Source organism: Lithobates pipiens, unplaced genomic scaffold, assembly GCF_037356315.1.
Source record: "Lithobates pipiens isolate NorthernLeopardFrog02 unplaced genomic scaffold, aLitPip1_a1.2 Scaffold_28, whole genome shotgun sequence".
Classification (NCBI taxonomy): Eukaryota; Metazoa; Chordata; class Amphibia; order Anura; family Ranidae; genus Lithobates; species Lithobates pipiens.
The window spans coordinates 124,397,110-124,418,277 of record NW_027507789.1 but is presented as its reverse complement, the minus strand read 5'-3'; the positions used below and the strand labels follow the sequence as shown (position 1 = coordinate 124,418,277).

General features: G+C 43.1%; 1 protein-coding gene across 1 annotated transcript in view; it reads right to left on the bottom strand.

The window, feature by feature from the left end:
• KCNH4 (potassium voltage-gated channel subfamily H member 4) overlaps window positions 1-21,168 on the bottom strand; it is a 591,120-nt gene that overhangs the window by 147,097 nt on the left and 422,855 nt on the right. The window lies entirely within an intron of this gene.

Sequence of the window (21,168 nt, the reverse complement as noted above, 5' to 3'; positions counted from 1 at the left end):
TTTGCATTACAGTACAAAATAGATTTCTTGGTTTCCATTGGTGATGGGCTTGTGTGTTTACTTCTAACATACACAACTTAGTATGTAAATCTACGCAATCAGCGAAAATTTCAATTAGAAATCAGACGCTGTTGCTGTGCCCAATTGTTTAAGGCCTCGTTCACACCATACATGCAGAAAAGCAGATGGAAAAAACACACAAATCTCACTTGTTTACATCATTTTTCATGTGTGTTTCAATGAGTTTTTATGCACAGATAGACATCACACCCTGCATCATCACTTTCTCTTCTGCCCTGTTCACACCACAGTGTTGATATCCCGTCAGTTTTTTTTCCATGCAGAAAACTGCATATACGTTGCAGATTCCCATGCAGAAAAAATCTGTGCATGATACTAGCTTTGTATTGTGAACAGAGCACATAGAGAACGATTGTTTTCTTTATGCCCTTTCAGAACGAGTGCAGAAAAATTCACGCCTCTGCACATGGTCTGAACAAGGCCATTTATACTTTACATATTCATATATATGTTTATATTTATATAAGTATTATACTTTCACTGTTGCTTCAACATTTCTGGTGTTGAGTCAACGCTTATGCTATTGATGTAATGCTCCACATATTAATATATTCTCCACATATTAATAAAAATTAATACTCACAAAAGTATAAAAACCACACATATATCAATGGAAGTTCAGGGGATTGGGTAAGACTGTGGTGAAGGTACAGTCCTAAAAGAGTGCAGCTGGATGGATGGATGATGAGCTACTGCAGGCACAAAATCTGGATCTCTGTGCCACTGACTGTTAATAGGGAAATGGCCCTTATGCTACGTACACAGGATCAGATTTTCCAGCAGACTTGGTCCGGCGGACTGGAATCCGTCGGACAATTCGATTGTGTGTAGGCTCCAGCTGACTTTTTGTTCCCCAAAAGTCAGACGGACCTAGAAATAAAACATGTTTTAAATCTATCCGCCGGACTAAAAATCGGGAACACCGTTCGTCTGTGTGCTAGTCCGACAGACCAAATACGACGCAAGGGTAGCTATTGGCTACTGGCTATTGAAGTTCCTTGTTTAGTCCCATTTACGTCATCACGTTCAAAACGAACGGACTTAGTCCGGTCGTGTGTCGCCAAGTCCGTTCGTTCAGAAAGTCCGTCGGAACTCCGCCGAAAGTCCCATCGGGAAGACTGCCGGACCTAGTCCATTGAAAAGTCTGGTCGTGTGTACACGGCATTACAGCCCAGCAAGCATGTATAGTGCCGCAGGTTCCTCGTTCCCGGTGTCAATGTCCGATGGATGGTTATGTCCACCTGGAGTCCAGGGTCACAGAACGCGTTTCAGGAACCTTCGTATTCCTCAACACTGAGGAAGCCTTAGCGACTATAGCTGCTAGCAATAATCAGTGTGTGTTCTCCCGGAAGGGACTGTTTCCCCTGCCCAGAGAACACAATAGCTCCGCGTGAGGAATTCTCCCATCAACACTGCCTGTGTTGATGGGCGAATCAAGCGATTTTCTTTTCTGCAGTAAGGTTTATTACCCAATGTCTAATTACTGCCAGGGAAACCATAGCTGCGGCCTGGAAACAAAAAGATCATCCTGACAATGCAATATTCTAAAACAATCTAAAGACATAAACGCAGTTTGAGCATATCTTTATCATTAAAAATGGCAAATGGGAGTCCTTTCAAAAATCAATGGAGAGAATGGCAGCTACATAATAGCTATACAGCTTCCCTATACTGACCATACATAGATGCCCCATTCCTTTACTTCATATACAGTATATACCCAATGTTTGATCAACCGCTTCCGGACCATTTGCCGCAGTTTTACTGCGGCAGGTTGGCTCCCCTGCACAAAATCCCTGCATGGTCAGCTGCGTGCAGGGGTGTCAATGCTCGCGGCTGACGGTCGCGATGATGGCTGGCCACGAGCCACCATGAGCAGGAGACACAGAACTGGGATGAGTGTGTGTAAACACACACACTTCTCCGTTCTGCCCTGACAGGAGTGACAGATCGTATGTTCCTATTAGCTAGGAACCACCATCTCTCACTTCCTGTAGTTAGTCCCCCCCCCCTTCAGTTAGAATCACCTCCCAGGAAACACAGTTAACCCATTCACCGCCCCTAGTGTTAACCCCTTCAGTGCCAGTGACATTTTTACAGTAATCAATATATTTTTAATCGCACTGGTCGCTGTATTAATACCAATGGTTCCAAAAATGTGTTAAAATTGTCCGATGTGTCCGCCATAATGTTGTAGTCACGATAAAAATCGCAGATTGCCACCATTACTAGTAAAAAAATAATAATAATCGCCTTCCTCTGGATCAATTGTGGGCATAAAATTGGGTATTTGGATTGTACAATTATTTTTTTATTTTATTTGTTTGTTTTTAAGGTTGAACTGGATGGACTTGTGTCTTTTTTCAACCTGACTAACGATGTAACTATGTAACTATGTAATAATAAAAATGCTATAAATCTATCCCCTATTTTGTAGACGCTAAGACTTTTGAGCAAACCAATCAATATATGCTTATTGCAATTTTTTTTTAACCAAAAATATGTAGAAGAATACATATCGGCCTAAACTGAGAAAAAATATATAGTTTTTTTTTATATATTTTTGGGGGATATGCATTTTTTTTTTTCAAAATTGCCGCTCTTTTTTTGTTTATAGCGCAAAAAAAAAAAAACGTGGAGGTGATCAAATACCACCAAAAGAAAGCTCTATTTGTGGGGAAAGAAAGGATGTAAATTTTGTTTGTGTACAACGTCACACACCGTGCAATTGTCAGTTAAAGCGATGCAGTGCCGAATCACAAAAAGTGCTCTGGTCAGGAAGGGGGTACAATCTTCCGGGGCTGAAGTGGTTAAAATAGTATAATACTCCTAGAAGTATCAGACATAGAGGCAATTTTTAACTTTATTAAGATGCTAGGGATATTGTTTATTAAATGTTTCTAAGATATTACACAATGCTCCTCACATTTTAGTAGTGTCCCTCTTTTCTCACCCCTAGGACTCTAATTACAGTGACTGTCACCTTCTTATGTAGCTTTTTTGGAAAAAAACAAAAACTGAATATGGCAACACAAACAAGAAAAATCATTGTAGTAAGCCCACGCACGCAGCCCACCTAATTTTTCTTTGTATTAGGAGCAGTTTACAATTACTTACTGCAGTGCATAGTAATCTGTGGTCCTAAAACCAGTAATGTGATTGTATAGGTCTATATACTACTATACATACATTCATTTAGCACAATGTATTTTAATGTATATTTTTGCAAAGTGTTCTGCATGCTCAATAACATAGATTTATATTTGCATGTATATGAACTCATAAGTATTAACGAGATTCAGATTTAATGTCAAGCCATTACCATTAAATACATCAGCTTGCTTGATACTATTGACTTCTAAACAGAGCAAAGATCCAATTAACTGCTCTTTTTCTGTGTTGCATCCAGCTAGTGACAGCACATTATGACATGCTTAGATATAAAATGCAGAATATAAAGGCAAATTACACTTCAGAATCTGGCAAGCTATAATAATAAATGTCAACAAAGTTAATGCACAGATTTGTATCCTGCAGTATTTCAAAAGAATGACAGTTTAAAATATGCTTCTTGACACAATGCTCAGAGGTCAAAGCACCTCAGTCGATACATATTTGTGGTGTATTCACCTTTGAGCACAGTGGCAATATGAACAATGATATCCACGACAGACTGAGGGGATTTTGTCTAGTTACTAATGAACCAACCAAAATTTACTCAGTGGGTGGTCCTGCCTTTCATGCTTCATTTGATTAATAAAAAAAAAAAACAGCCACAGCATCCAATCAGAGGCAACCACTGTTCAGGTATTCTGACAGCTGCCCCTGGTGGCTTTAATGCTGCGTACACACGACCGGACTTTTCGACAGCAAAGTTCCGATGGAACGAATCTGTCGGACAATTCGATCGTGTGTGGGCTCCATCTGACCTTTGCTGTCCAAAAATCTGATGGACTTTAGAAATAGAACATGTTTAAAATTTTTCGCCCGGAACTCTGTCGGACCCAGTTCCTATCGAGAAATCCGTTCGTGTGTATGCTAGTCCGACAGACGAAAACCGGCACTAGGGCAGCTATTGGCTACTGACTATACATAGTTACATAGTTAGTCAAGTTGAAAAAAGACACAAGTCCATCCAGTTCAACGACAAAAAAAATAATAATAATAATATCATACCAGCCCATATACCAAATTCTATACCCACAGTTAATCCAGAGGAAGGCAAAAAACCCCAGCAGAGCATGATCCAATTTGCTAAAGCAGGGGAAAAAATTGCTTCCTGATCCCCCGAGAGGCAATCGGATTTTCCCCGGATCAACTTTACCTATAAATGTTAGTACCCAGTTATATTATGTACACTTAGGAAATAATCCAGGCCCTTCTTAAAGCAATCCACTGAGCAGGCCAGAACCACCTCTGCAGGGAGTCTATTCCACATTTTCACAGCTCTTACTGTGAAGAAACTTTTCCGTATTTGGAGATGAAATTTATTTTCCTCTAGACGTAAAGCATGCCCCCTTGTCCTCTTTGTTGACTGTAAAGTGAATAACTCGACACCAAGTTCACTATATGGACCCCTTATATATTTGTACATGTTGATCATATCCCCCCTTAATCTCCTCTTCTCAAGAGTGAATACATTTAGTTCCTCTAATCTTTCCTCATAGCTGAGCTCCTCCATGCCTCTTATCAGTTTGGTTGCCCTTCTCTGCACTTTCTCCAGTTCCCCGATATCCTTTTTGAGAACTGGTGCCCAAAACTGAACTGCATATTCCAGATGAGGTCTTACTAATGCATGCTATTATTGAGCTTATAATCTACCAAAACCCCCAGATCCTTCTCCACTATGGATCCCCCCAGTTGTACTCCCCCTAAAATGACTGATGCATGCATTCTTAGCCCCCAAGTGCATAACTTTACATTTCTCAACATTAAACCTCATCTGCCACATAGTCGCCCAATTAGACAGAGCATTGAGGTCGGCTTGTAAATTGGAGACATCCTGTAAGGATGTTATTCCACTGCATAGCTTTGTGTCATTTGCAAAGACGGAAATGTTACTTTTGATCCCAGAGCCAATATCATTTATAAAGATATTAAAAAGTAAGGGTCCCAACACTGAACCTTGGGGTACACCACTGATAACCTTAGACCATTCAGAGTAAGAATCATTAACCGCTACTCTCTGAATTCTGTCCTTTAGCCAGTTTTCTATCCATTTACAAACTGATATTTCCAAACCTGTAGACTTTACCTTACACATGAGCCGTGTGTGCAGAACTGTATCGAAAGCTTTTGCAAAATCCAAGTATACCACGTCCACCGCCACCCCTCTGTCCCAGGTTTTACTTCCCACCTCATAAAAAGAAATCAGGTTCGTCTGACAACTTCTGTCTTTCATGAATCCATGCTGTGTGTTGCTTAAAATATTTTTTTCCTGCAAGAACTCGTCTATGTGGTCTTTTTGTAATCCCTCCAGTATCTTCCCAACTATAGAAGTTAAACTAACAGGTCTATAGTTACTTGGTAAAGACTTTTTTCCCTTTTTAAATATAGGCACCACATTGGCCCTGTGCCAATCCAGTAGTACTATTCCTGTCATTAATGAGTCCCTAAAAATTAGATACAATGGCTTTGAAATTACAGAGCTCAATTCTTTTAGGATCTGTGGGTGGATGCTATCAGGTCCAGGTGCTTTATCCACCTTTATTCTGTTCAAATATTTCTGGACCATATCACTTTTGAGCCACTGTGGATTTGGGGCTGTGTCACTACCACCCCCATTATGGACATGAGCTCCCCCATGCTCCTTTGTATACACAGAGCTGAAGAAAGTGTTTAATAAGTTAGCCTTCTCTTTGTCCCCAGTCACCCACTCCAGATTATTTTGTAAAGGGCCTACATGCTCAGACTTGACCTTTTTACTATTAATATAGTTGAAGATTTTTTTGGGGTTTGTCCTACTATCTTTTGCAATCTGTCTTTCATTTTGAATTTTTGCATCCTTGATTTCCTTTTTACATATTCTGTTATATTCTTTGTAACATTTAAATGACACTAGCGTTCCTTCATTTTTATATTTTTTAAAAGCTTTTTTTTAATAGTTTATAGCTTTTTTAACTTTGGCCGTGAGCCGCATCGGTTTTATTTTTAGCCTTTTAAACGTATTACCCATGGGAATATACTTTGCAGTAAGATCACAAACAGTCTTTTTGAAGAATTCACATTTCTGTTCTGTGCCCATTGATGCCAATATTCTCTCCCAGTCTAGGTCCTGGAGAGCAGCCCTCATCCTTGGAAAATTTGTTCTCTTGAAATTAAGTGTTTTTATCTTTCCCGTATGTGATTTTTGCCTACAGCTAACATCAAATGAAATCATGTTATGGTCACTGCTACCCAGGTGTTCCTTTATCTGATTATTAGTAATACGTTCTGCATGGTTTGAGATTACCAGGTCCAACAGAGCATCATTCCTAGTTGGGGCCTCAATAAACTGGACCATAAAATTGTCCTGTAATAGGTTTATACATTTTTGCCCTTTAACTGTCTCAGCAGTGCCATTACTCCAGTCAATTTCTGGGTAGTTAAAATCCCCCATTATTATCACTGTCCCAGCCTTTGCAGCCCTTTCTATCTGTGCAAAAACTATGAACTTCCTTATTCTAGTCCAGTCGTACGTCATCACGTTCAAATCCATCAGGCTTTGGTGTGATTGTGTGTGGCCAAGTCCGTTCATTCAGAAAGTCCGCTGATACTCTGCCAAAAGTCCATCGGGAAGACTGTCGAACCTAGTCCGTCGAAAAGTCCGGTCGTGTGTACGCGGCATAAGAGTACAATAGTCTAGCAAGGGAATTTGTCCTACCATGCTGTTAGCAAGCTTTTTGAGTAATTTCCTTCATGACTGTGTCCAGAGCAGGCTCTTCATAAAAGTTTTACCTAATATCTTAAAGTATCAGTCCCCCCAAAACTTTTTTTTGATACATTTTGGAGAGCTAATTTTTCTACGACTTCACAGACTTTGTGCTTGAGTTACTGAGACTGCATGCTGTATATGTAGTAGTTATTTTGGGGTTTCCCATTCTCCCTGTTGGATTATTTAGTGATAACACCCTTTTTCCTCTAGGGCAATATGCCCAAAGCCGACCAATTCTGTGAGAGTTTCCTGTCATTTAAGCTGTAAACAAAGATCAAAGAAGGAGTTTTGACAGAACAGTGTATGCCACCACTAAGTCTTGACATTGAAATACGAGTCGCATAAATATTAATAGGTTTACTAGTATAATAGAAAAAGAGATCCGTTTCTGGGTTGCAGCATGAAAAACATAATATCTGTGCTTTTTCTGATTTCACATGAATGGACAACTAAAGATACATGTTCAGGAACAAATTACTCATTCCTTAGAATCAAATTAAATGCAGACAATGAAAACAAAAGGGCACATATATAAGAGTCTTAGAGTCTGGACAGATATTACAAAAAGTTAGATAATGTTAAAAGCTCATGTGCTCATCTGCATTGATCCTCCATGACAGCCATATCATAATGTTGTGGAGCTGCCCTCCTTGGCCCTCCATGGCACAGTTAAAATGACAAGTAGTGTTTCAAAATGTGTTCTTGGAACACTACTGGGAAGCTTCACTATTATATATTAGTGTGTTATAATGTGTTCCATCCAGTAGGGGGAAGCATTGTAAATATGTTTACTTGTGTATATTTCTATTAGAGCTATGTATTTTTTTAGCATCTATTGCTCATGTTTTCCTGTGTGTGATTAAGTAAAGAAGTCCTGTGAATGCCTGTCCATGTCTATGCTTAAAAAGCAGTTTGTCACAAATGTAGAGGTCATATACCAACAGTCTGTCAGACTACAGATCAGTCTACATTTGTGAATAAAATACCAATGGAAGCACACTCCATTAATGCACCAATTGTTTTTCCGAATGATGAAACCTCTACAGTTGTTTATACAAATGACTGTGTATAAAGTGGAAAACTCTTCATCAGAATGGAAGATTTACAACGAGATTGCGTTACAAGATGTTCCATGCAAAATGATTCAGGGTGTGCATATTCCTTGATTTCAGAAGAAACGTTTACCACATTATCTCTTCACAATGCTCCTTTAATAGCACCCTGTGATATCCAGTTGATAGACTACAACAAAGAAGTTGTGGAAGTTGAGGGTGCTTGTTTTGTCCCAGTGAAATATGGAAATTTCAGAGGAAGCTTACGCTTAATAATTATTACGGGACAAAGAGCAAGTTTACTCGGTAGAGAGTGGTTTGAACCCCTTGGAATTTCATTATTGGGAGTTCATAATGTATCTCCAGTTACTCTACAGAATGTGATGGAGGACTTTAGTGCAGTTTTTAAAGAAGGCGTTGGCTTGTATAAAGCCCTCCTGTTTCTTTCAAATTAGATCCTACAGTAACCCCAATTCCCATGAAACCGTGCAATGTTGCATTAGCTCTCTGACCAAAAATGTATGCTGAGATTAAATGTTTTGTGGAGCAAGGTATACTTGATTCTGTAACACCTCCTAAGTGATATACCTCAATAGATCCAGTATTGAAGCCAAATGGTGACATTATAATTTGTGCTGACTATAAATGTACAATCAATAAAGCACTGTAGAAACACCCCTATCAAATTCCAGCTGTCCATGAAATTCTGACTACATTAGCAAAAGGAAAGGTATTTGTCAAACTGGATAAGGCACTAGCTTACTAACAAATACCTGTTGATGACGATGCTGCGGATGCACAAACACAAATAACACACAAAGGAGCTTTCCAAGCAAAACAGTTTGGAGGTTCAACGGATCCCGGCATATTCCAGAAATTAATAGAAGACCTCTTAGCTTGACTTGCAGGTACCTTATTTTGATTATGTTCTTATTGGAGTGGATTGCATTCAGTATTTGGCTTCACAACTACAACTTGTTTTGAATTGTTTTCTTGATGCTGGTCTCAAATGTAAAAAAGAAAAGTGTGTTTTTAGGGTAAACAGCGTGGATTTCCTTGGATACAGAAATGATGAACATGGAATTCATCCAACTGATTCTAAGGTTGAAGCTATCCATAAAGCTCCAGTCCCAACAAACAAGCAAAAGCTGCAAGCTTTCCTAGGGTTACTTAATTTTTACCATTACTTTCTGCCTCTTGCTGAACCCCTACATCGTTTACTAGATAAAGATGATCCATGGAAGTGGACAGATGTTCATTCTACAGCTTTCAATGCTGCAAAAAAACCTCTTATCTTCTGACAGTGTACTTGTACAATATGATTTACAAAAAACACTCACCTACGATGCTTCTCCTTATTGCATTGGAGCTGTTTTGAGTCATGTTTTGGAAACTGGTGTTAAAGCACCTACATTTTATTCAATGACTTTGTCTACTACAGAGAGGAATTATGCTCAAATTGACAAAGAGGCTTTAGCTATTGTGTCCAACGTAAAAAAAAGTTTCATGGCTATTTGTATGGGTGGAGGTTTACTATTGTAACAGACCATAAGCCTTTGCTGGGTCTGTTCACCAGAAGTACTCCCACTCCTCAAATTTTTTCCACAGGAATGCTCAGATGGTCACTCATGCTGAATGCCTACGACTGTGATTTTAAATATCGTCCTGGCAAGAATATCACTCATGCTGATTGGATGAGCCGATTACCTTTGTTTTCTCCTTATTTCCTTGTCCCTCTTGTGCCTGTGGTTCTCATGTTGGAATCCATTCCAAACCCTCTGTTACATGCTATAGACATTGCTGGTATAACTGCTAATGATCCCGTGCTGGCCCGTGTGCTCAACTGAGTGGGGAGAGGATGGCCCAAATCAAAAGTTGAAGAGAAGTTCAAACCATTTTTAGTGCACCAACATGAACTAGCTGCCTTTAAATGTTGCTTATTATGGGGAAACAGAGTGGTGATTCCAAAAGGCAGGACAAGCTCAAGTACTGCATGCTCTCCACGAAGGACATCCTAGAATAGTCCGCATGAAATCGTTAGCCAGAAGTTATGTTTGATGGCCTAAAATGGATGAAGTTAATGAGAAGTCATGCTCCACCTAAAGCCTCAATACATCCCTGGGAAGTGACTAGGTCACCTTAGTCACTATTGCATATAGATTTTGTGGGGCCTTTTCAAGGACAGATTTTTTTTAGTTGTCGATTCCTTCTCAAAATGTCTGGAAGTTGTATCAGTTACATCACCTACCTCAGTCACTGTCATAAGATATTTAAAGAGGCTGTTTGTTACACAAGGGTTACGAGATACAATTGTGTCTGATAATGGAGCGCAATTTATCTTCTCAGAATTCAAAGCCTTTATGGCAAGCAATCTTATTCGACATGTTACGATTGCAACATTTCACCTGTCATCAAATGGTCAAGCTGAAAATATGGTTCAGACCACCAAAGACTCATTGAAGAGAATTGCTCAAGGAGATTGGAATCAGAGACTTGAAAATTTCCTTCTGCAACAACATGTGACACTATGCTCAAGCACTGGTTGTAGCTCAGCAGAGCTCCTAATGAACTGTCGTCTAAAAACATGTTTGGAGGGGGTGCGCATGTGCGGAGCTCTGAGGATGGCCGCTTGAGCTGAGAGCTCCACTCCAGCCCTGTACAACGGTGCTCAAAGGAACGGCTAATGTACAACCACCAAAATTACGCTTCGGACTCCCCAACAGACCAGGGACACCCCTATATGTTTAAACTCTCAGTTAAGAGGGATTTACGGCCACAATTTAAGTCCGAGGTCACGGATGAAAAATCCACAATAGCCGCAGCAGCACAGCATCCAGCGTGCTCTGCCGCACAGAGTAAAGGCAGGTAATATCCACAGTGGCCCTAAATTTCACCTCAGGACCTCAGGCAGGACTCCCACAGGCACTTAACCCTCCTCCAGCCTCCACTGAGCTCATTATTGGCCACACAGTCTCTGAATATGCCTTTTCCTCCTCAGGGCATAATTCTGTAACCCAGAACAGTTCTTTTACCTCAGAAACTAATCCCAGTGATCAGATGGCAGATCTATTTCAAAATTTCTGAGAACTCCTAGACAGGAGTCTGGCACAAACAGTGGCCAAAATTACAGGGGACCTGAAAGCAGACTTTCAAATCTTGGGATTAAGAATAGACACAATAGAGCATAAATTAGAAGAAACAGTGGCTGCATCAAACCAGAATGCAAAACATTTATATACAGTTCAAGAACAACTGGACCGTGCTATTTACAGAATTGACGACCTAGAGAACAGGTCTCGCAGGTACAACATCAGGATCAGGGGGTTACCTGAAACCGTTTTGGATGTTCCATTGGCAGTTCAGGAACTGATCAAAACCTTGTTGCCTAATGTCCCCCATCACCGCCTGGAACTAGATAGGGCCCACAGAGCCCTGGGACCCCCTAGGAAAGATGGAAAACCCAGAGACATTATTGCTAAACCCCATTTCTTTTCTGTGAAGGAGGAGATCATGAAACAGGCCAGATATGCTCCCAAACTGATATGCCAAGGTCATCCAATCCAGCTTTTCACAGATCTCTCTCCTTTCACGATTCAACGCAGCAGGGCACTTAAACCATTATTGCTGGTCTTGACACAGAAAGAAATAAAGTATAGATGGGCCTTCCCTTTTGCGGTCAAGTTTTCTGATAAAGGGAAATCATACTCCTTCTCCAACCTCCAGGAGGGAGAACGAATATTGCTACAACTTAAACTTATCTCCCAAGAAGCTGACATGGATACCTCCCCAACCAGTACTGGTTCGGCTAAAAGACCCAACCTGACAAGCCCACAATCTCCCCTATGGAACAAAGGAAAGACAAAGAAAGTTAAGGATAACTACGGAACTTCCCCCACTCCTACACCTTGTTTCTATCTTGAACCTAGAGTCCAACCACAGACCCGTCTGTGAACATTGTTAGGGGATCTTCCACTCCCAAGTTCCTTATTCTTCCCATGCTGGTTCTTCAGTTATTCACAATTCTATAGACTTATTGTTTAATCTTCTGTGTTTCAACTATGTTCATCTGAACTGTCGAAACAACCAGACCCCCAGGCCATACACGGTACTCCTCTCAACCTTCCCGTCCATCCTAGTGGACTAACTTTCAAATACAACAAATATACACTTTTCCGACGTTCACTGAGAGGACACAATGGAAGGACAGTAACAGCAAAAAAATGTACATATAACCGAGGAGGATGAGGATTTAGTCACCTAAATTCTACTGACCCCAGTGGCGGAATTAACAGGGTCGCAACAGTCGCAGTTGCGACTGGGCCCTGGAATTCCATCACTGTGGGGGGCCCCAGCAGGGTTGCTATCCACAGGGCTGTGAGTGGAGAGAGTGTCTCTCATGTAACAGCAGCACAGAGACACCGGGATTGACGTTTTATTTCCCCCTCGTCCGTCCTCTCTTGCACGGGACACAAGACACACAGCTGATCTGCTGCCCCTTCGGCCCCGCCTCTCCTGTGGGGGGCCAAAGGGGGAGCAGATCAGCTGTGTGTCTTGTGTCCCATGCGAGAGAGGACGGACGAGGGGGAAATAAAACGTCAATCCCGTTGTCTCTGTGCTGCTGTTACATGAGAGACACGCTCTCCACTCACAGCCGTGCTGACCACTCTCCAGTGTGTGTATAGACTCAGGAAGAGAACTACAAGCCACAGGAAGATCTCGCCGCCCATGAACATCATAGAGCTGCTGATCGCTGTCTCCCCCCAGGTGGGGGGGTACAGAGATGTGCTGGGAGCAAAGGTGCACAGCGGAGTCCAGCAAGGTACAGGGAAACCTCTGGAAGGGGGGGTGACTGTCTAGGGACCCTAAAGTAAGGGGGCTCTATGGGGACCCTGATGTAAAGGGGACTCTCTGGGGACCCTAAAGTAAGGGGGGCTCTCTGGGGACCCTGATGTAAGGGGGGTATCTGGGGACCCTGATGTAAGGGGGCTCTCTGGGGACCCTGATGTAAGGGGGGTATCTGGGGACCCTGAAATAAGGGGGGCTCTCTGGGGACCCTGATGCAAGGAGGCCCTCTGGGAACCCTGATGTCCAGTACCACCACCACCCCCCTCCAGTACCACCGCCACCCCCCTCCAGTACCACCACCACCCCCCTCCAGTACCACCACCCCCCTCCAGTACCACCACCGCCACCCACCTCCAGTACCACCGCCACCCACCTCCAGTACCACCATCACACCCCTCTCAAGGACCACCATCCCCCTCCAGCACCACTGCCTCCCCCCTTCAGGACCACCATCCCCCTCAAGTACCACCGCCCCCCCTCCAGTACCACCACTGCATTGGTGACACAGGCTGCACTGTTGACACAGGCTGCACTGGTGACACAGGCTTCACTGGTGACACAGGCTGCACTGGGGACAAAGGTTTCACTGGAGACACAGGCTGCACTGGGGATACAGGCTGCACTGGTGATACAGGCTTCACTGGTGACACAGGCTGCACTGGTGACACAGGCTGCACTGGTGACACAGGCTTCACTGGTGACACAGGCTGCACTGGTGACACAGGCTGCACTGGTGACACAGGTTTCACTCGGGACACAGGCTGCACTGGGGACACAGGTTTCACTGAGGACACAGGTTTCACTGGGGACACAGGCTGCACTGGGGCCACAGGTTTCACTGGGGACACAGGCTGCACTGGGGACACAGGTTTCACTGGGGACACAGGCTGCACTGGGGACACAGGCTGCACTGGGGACACAGGCTGCACTGGGGACACAGGTTTCACTGGGGACACAGGCTGCACTGGGGACACGGGCTGCACTGGGGACACGGGCTGCACTGGGGACACGGGCTGCACTGGTGATACGGGCTTCACTGGTGACACAGGCTGCACTGGTGACACAGGCTTCACTGGTGACACAGGCTGCACTGGTGACACAGGCTTCACTGGGGACACACTTTTCACTCGGGACACAGGCTGCACTGGGGACACAGGTTTCACTGGGGACACAGGCTGCACTGGGGACACGGGCTGCACTGGTGATACAGGCTTCACTGGTAACACAGGCTGCACTGGTGACATAGGCTGCACTGGTGACACAGGCTTCACTGGGGACACAGGTTTCACTCGGGACACAGGCTGCACTGGGGACACAGGTTTCACTGAGGACACAGGTTTCACTCGGGACACAGGCTGCACTGGGGCCACAGGTTTCACTGGGGACACAGGTTTCACTGGGGACACAGGCTGCACTGGGGACACAGGCTGCACTGGGGACGCAGGTTTCACTGGGGACACAGGTTTCACTGGGGACACAGGTTTCACTGGGGACACAGGCTGCACTGGTGGACACGGGCAGGCTGCATTTTTGGGCACAGGCAAAGTTGTTGTTAATAGAACATGAAATAAGGGGGGGCTCTCTGGGGAACCTGAAGCAAGGGGGCCCACTGGGAACCCTGATGTCCAGTACCACCACCACCCCCTCCAGTACCACCCCCCTCCAGTACCACCACCGCCACCCACCTCCAGTACCACCGCCACCCCCCTCCAGTACCACCACCCACCTCCTGTACCACTGCCACCCACCTCCAGTACCACCGCCACACCCCTCTCCAGAACCACCATCCCCCACCAGCACCACCGCCACCCCCCTCCAGGACCACCATCCCCCTCCAGTACCACCTCCCCCCCTCCAGTACCACCACTGCATTGGTGACACAGGCTGCACTGGTGACACAGGGTGTACTGGGGACACAGGCTGCACTGGGGACACAGGCTGCACTGGGGATACAGGCTGCACTGGGGACACAGGCTGCAATGGCGACACAGGCTGCACTGGTGACACAGGCTTCACTGGGGACACAGGTTTCACTGGGGACACAGGCTGCACTGGGGCCACAGGTTTCACTGGGGACACAGACTGCACTGGGGACACAGGCTGCACTGGGGACACAGGCTGCACTGGGGACACAGGCTTCACTGGGGACACAGGCTGCACTGGGGACACAGGATTCACTGGGGACACAGGCTGCACTGGGGACATAGGCTGCACTGGTGGACACGGGCAGGCTGCATTTTTGGGCACAGGTAAAGTTTTTGTTAATAGAACCTTCCTCTTGAAAGTTATGGTAAGTTGTAATCAGAAACAGAAATGTTTTACTTTGTTGTACAGTGGAAAGAAATATAGTATCAAAATCATGCTTTTCGGGGGGGTGGGGGGGCCTTCCTGATTTCTTGCACCAAGGCCCTGAGGTTTCTAGTTACACCTCTGTCTGACACCTTTTTTATTTTTTTTCATTTTAAGGGGCAGGGAGGAATAGGTTTGACTTCTTTCACTGGGGGTCATGACAATTCACACACATTTGCCATGCTAAAACAAATGTGCCTCCACCTACCTCTTGGATACCCGAGGGTGTCTGAGGGTTAGGTTGTCTGATCTCCACAGGTCAGACACCTATTGTTATTGTTGTAAGGCTTTGGGGGGCGTCTCCCCTCCCAAATCCTGGTTCTATATGTTAGGAGACTTTCTTCTAACCCTTCTTTTTCCTTTCTTCTCTATACCCCGTTTTGCTCCTTTTCCTTATCTAAATGCCTAACCTTCTCATCTATTGCAGAACTTTGAATCCACAGATATACGATGAATATCTTACACCTTACTTACCTGTTGGGGGAAACCGCTGAAAGGTTTCCAGACAGAAGACTACTAAGGGTGAGTGGGGACATCGACAGCAGGTATGCCTCCCATAGTCTCCATGGTTAATAATACACAGACCCACATTAAAATAGCCTCCCACAATGTCCAAGGCTTAAACTCCCCAATTAAATGGAGGAAAATTCTTGACTACTACAAATCCCTCAAAATAGATGTCCTTTTACTCCAAGAGACGCACTTTCCTATACGGTAGTCCCAAATATATACACCCGCATTTCTCTCAATTTCACCTAGCCAGTGCAGAAAATAAAACCGGGGGGGGGGTAGCCATTATTTTCTCAAAGTCTCGCAAATTTGAGAAGTCTTTTGACTATACTGACCCTGAAGGTCTGATACAAGGCACAATAGAAGGACACCTTTACTCCCTAATATCCTATTATGCCCCCAATAGGGGCCAAGCTGCTTTTTTTAGAACCATGATGACCACCCTGAGTACTATGCTAGACAGCACAGTCATATTTGGGGGAGACTCGAATACAGCATTTGATCTGATTCAAGATAAATCCAAACCACCTAAACCCAAATGACTCGCTCAACCAAAGAAAGCCACAAAATTGCCAGAATAATTTCAGCCCATAATCTTGCTGACGCCTGGAGGGAACTAAATCCCTCTAAGCGATAATTCACACATTATTCTTACCCTCACAACACATATGCTAGAATAGACCTTATTCTGACCCCTATATCCCAATTCCCATTTATACTTAGCGCTCACATTAAAGATATGGCACTTTCCGATCACTTGGTAGTAATAATATCTATCAGCTCAGGTATCCTAGGTAGGACACAGGGTCAATGGAAACTCAACGTGTCAATTCTCTCTAATCCGGCTAAAGTCGAGATAATCAATAAGGCTCTTCAGGAATACTTTTCTATTAATGACACAGGGGACCTCCTCAAAATGATCTGGGCTACACACAAGGCCTTCATTCGGGGGAAAAATCATTCAGATCTCCACCCAAATCAAACAGGAACGTAAAAGCTGACAGAGTGTCTAGAAACTAAGTACTCAGCCTTACAAGCTTGTCATAAACAAGACCCCTCCAAGGTCCCCATTGACCTAATAGATAGAGCCAGACTAAATCTTAACCTAGTCCTCACTACGCAGGTGGAGACAGCAATCCGATGGAACAGTGATAAATTCTACACACAAGCGAACAAAATGGGGTCATTACTTGCAGCGAAACTTTCTTCCCGAGTCAGGATTCATAACATGCCTAAAATTAGAATAGCAGGCCAAACCCCTACAGCCAATCCTGCAAAAATCCTAGATGCATTCCAAGACTTTTTTCTCTGACATATATAACTCCCACTCTAAACCTGACAAAGACTTAATCTCAAGGTATTTAGATGATCTTCCTATCCCAACCTTAAACACTACACACAAAAATTTACTTGAAGTTGTCTTCATGGTGGAGGAGGTTCCGGAGATCATTAAAGATCTCAAAAAAGGATTGGCACTGGGTCCTGATGATTTATCCATCCCCTATTATAAGGCTTTTGTAAGTACCTTAGCGCCACATTTTTTTTTTTTTTTTTTTTTTTTTTTTTTTTTTTTTTTGGCTACTTCAGCGAATTATTCATGAGGTCCAATCAGATTAACGTTCATATACGTTATCCTCATTTCCACATCATTGTAGCCTTTATTTTCTAATTGAAATCCCAAACATAGATTTCCACTTTTTTTTTTTTTTTTTTTTTTTTTTTTTTTTTTTTTTTCCCCCCCTCCCTCCCTCACATACATAAAAAAAAGGGGAAATCTACTGTTATCTGGAGGGAAAGGTATACCAACAGAACAAAGCAAACAAGGGGAAAACATTATATAATTCAACCCTACCGTTTCTCCCCTTCTTCACTCCCTTACATCCCACCCCCCCCTCTCCCCCCACCCACCCTCTCCCACCACCTATGCGTAGAAGTTCCAACCTTCTCAGAATCTAACATGTTCCGCGTAGCTCCATGATTTTTTGAATTTTTTCCACTCATGCCATAGCTCTACTCCTGTCTGTCCCCTATCCTCCTGGCTTTCCCTTCGCCTGGTCATCCGGTAAGTCTCTTCCACAGTATCGATCCATTCCCATGTTGCTGGGCTTTCCTCATTTTGCCAATTCTTTGGTATCAGTCTCTTGGCTGCATTTAAAAGATGTGGTACCAAAGAATTCTGATATTTTTTCGTTTCCTCCCTCGTACCATGAAATAAGACCACCCATGGATCCTCGGGGATTGAGATATTTGTAATTTCTCTTATATGATGTAATATTCTTTTCCAATATTCCTTTATTTTGGGGCATTTCCACCACAGATGGGCCATTGTTCCTACTTCCCCACATCCTCTCCAACAGTCCCCTGATTTACTTGGATCTATTTTATGTATTTTATCTGGGGTAGCGTACCATCTAGAAATAAGTTTATAGTTCATTTCTACTGTTCTGCTATCAACTGCAGATTTATGTAAAAGTTTAAAAATTTTCCTCTTAGTGTTATTATCACACAGTGTTCCCATATCCATTTCCCATTTCTGCATATAGGGTAGACTCTCCAGCTCCCCTTCCTCAGCCAGGAGCCCATACAGCTTAGAGATCGTTCCCCTGGAGTCTTCTGCCAAGCAAAGCTTCTCCAGGGGTGACCACTCCTCCTCTGTTTTTAATGGCTGTGGTAGGCTCCTTATAAAGTGAGCCAGCTGGAGATATCTCCACTCGTCTATTTTACCTAGGTCCCCTTTGTGTTTCATCTCGTGTAGTGTCAAAATCTTTCCCCCTTTTATAATATCCCGCACCTGTGCCTTTTCTTTCAACCAATTCCCGCTATTTATTTTTAACCCTGGCGGGAAATATTCATTTTCTTTTAATTCTAAAAGTGGCGAATTGTATTGTTTATTTAAATGCTTATAGACCCTATCCCAAACCCTAAGTGTGTTTTGTGTCAGTATACTAGTGCCAATATCCAATGTCCTGTATTTAGGCGGATTCCAAACTATTTTATTTAACTGTGTTTTACTCAACTCATTCTCTATGTTAACCCATCTTTTTTCTTCATTATTACCTTTTACCCACTCTATTAATCTCGACAGTACGATAGCATTATAATACTGTTGTATATCTGGTACCGCAAGTCCCCCTTTAAGTTTACTTCGCTTCAGGATATTGAAGGAGACTCTAGGCTTTTTTTTGTTCCAAATGAATCCCCCTAACAGGGTTTTGATCTTCGAAAAAAAAAACTTCGGTATCTCTATGGGGATCATTTGGATTTTATAAAGAATCTTAGGGACAATAAACATCTTTAGACTAGTAATACGTCCTAACCAAGTCAGGGGTCTATTAACCAACCTATTACATTCTTTTTTAATTTCATCTAGTAATGGAACAAAATTTAATTTAAATAAATTCTCTAATGGGATTGTAAGTTTTATTCCCAAGTAATTTATCGCCTTTCGCCAGGGAAAACAGAATCTTTTTTGAAGCCCCCTTTTTTCGAGTTCGCCCGTATTGATATTAAGTACCTCTGATTTGGCAATATTAATTTTAAAATTCGAAAGTTGGCCATAATATGCTAGAGCTTCCATTAGTTTAGGCATCGTACTACTTGGCTCCCTAATGTAGAATAGCACATCGTCAGCAAACGCAGCCAATTTATGCTCTTCTTGTCCTATTAAGATTCCTTTGATCTGTAGATCATTGCGAATCGAGGCAAGAAGAGGTTCTAGGGATAGCACAAACAGCAGGGGTGAGAGAGGACACCCCTGCCTTGTGCCATTTTTCATCTCAAAAGGTAAAGAAAGCGTACCGTTGATCTTAATCCTGGAAATTGGGTGATAATAAAGGGTCTTAATCCTTTGGATCATTTTAGGTCCCACGCCCATCCTCTCCAGGGTGCTAAACATGAACCCCCAGTCTACCCTGTCGAAGGCCTTCTGGGCATCTATCGACAGGAGTAGACTCGGGGCCCCTCCCCCCTCACTCCTGGACATAAGGAGCAATGTTCTCACTCCGTTATCCCTCCCCTCCCTTCCGGATACAAAACCCACTTGGTCTGGATGGACTAATGACTTCATTAAAATCTTCATTCTACTGGCCAAAATTTTTGCAAACAGCTTTGTATCGGCATTCAATAACGAAATAGGCCTGAAATTAGAGCACACAGTCTCTTCTTTCCCTTCCTTCCGTAGAACCGTTATAAAAGCAGTCCTCGCCTCTTCACTCAGCTCATACTCGGTCCCTAGATTATTCAGGTAGTTACATAAGTGGGGGATTAGCAACCCCCTGAATTTCTTAAAATAGAATACAGGGAACCCGTCTGGTCCTGGACTTTTACCAGATGCTGAGTCCATCAGAGCCTTATTTAATTCCTCCTCTGAGATGGGTTTTTCTAAGATTTCCATTTCTATTCCTGAAATTTTTGTCAATCGGGCTCTTTCCAAATATTCCTCTATTTTTAGTTCCTTTTCTTCAACCTTGAGTCCTATAGGCTGGTCAACTGCATATAACTTTTCATAGTACCCCCTAAATATTTCCGCGATCTCGCTTGTTCCATAGACCATAACCCCTTTACTTGACTGAATTTTTCCTATATAGTTCCTGGATTTAGCCCTCTGTAATCTTTTTGCTAAATATTTAGTGGGTTTGTTATCCCCATAGTACCTATCCCTAGCTAATTGATTAAACGTTTTTTGAGTTTCCTGTTCCATCAAAGTTCTTAATTCCTCCCGTTTGGTTACTAATTTTTGAAAAATTTCCTTATCCTGGTTCGGGTATTTTTTATGTTGCTGCTCTATTCTAAATATTTCTTCTATCAATGTTTTAATTTTTTCCGATCTCTCCTTTTTCCTTCTAGCCCCCATTGATATCAGGATCCCCCTAATGTAGGCTTTGTGGGCCTCCCATAAATTCTGACTTGAAATATGTCCAGTATTATTAATCAAAAAATATTGTTCCAATTCTTTGCTAATCTTCTCCTCTCCTTCTGCATCCTGAATCAAACCTTCATTTAGCCTCCAAGTGAAGGGCTTACGCTCTCCTCCCCTTAGTTGCAACTTCATCTTAACGGGGGCATGGTCGGAGAGTGAGACCACCCCAATTGAGGTCTCTACCACCATTTCCAGAATTCTATGGTCTACAAGGATATAGTCAATCCGGGAATACGTCCTGTGCACAGGGGAGTAGAACGTGAAATCTTTCTCATTTGGATGCTGTATTCTCCAAACGTCTACTAATTGAGAATTATGAAGTTTTTGTTTTATTCTTTTTAATTGCACCTTACTAGTCCCCTGTGCCCTGGACGTACTATCCAATCCCGGATCGACACAAAAATTCAGGTCCCCCATCAAGATTACTGGTCCTTTCCCAAAATCTCTTAGTTTCCCCAAGAGGCCCTCTAAGTATTTTGTAGGATCCCTGTTAGGGGCAT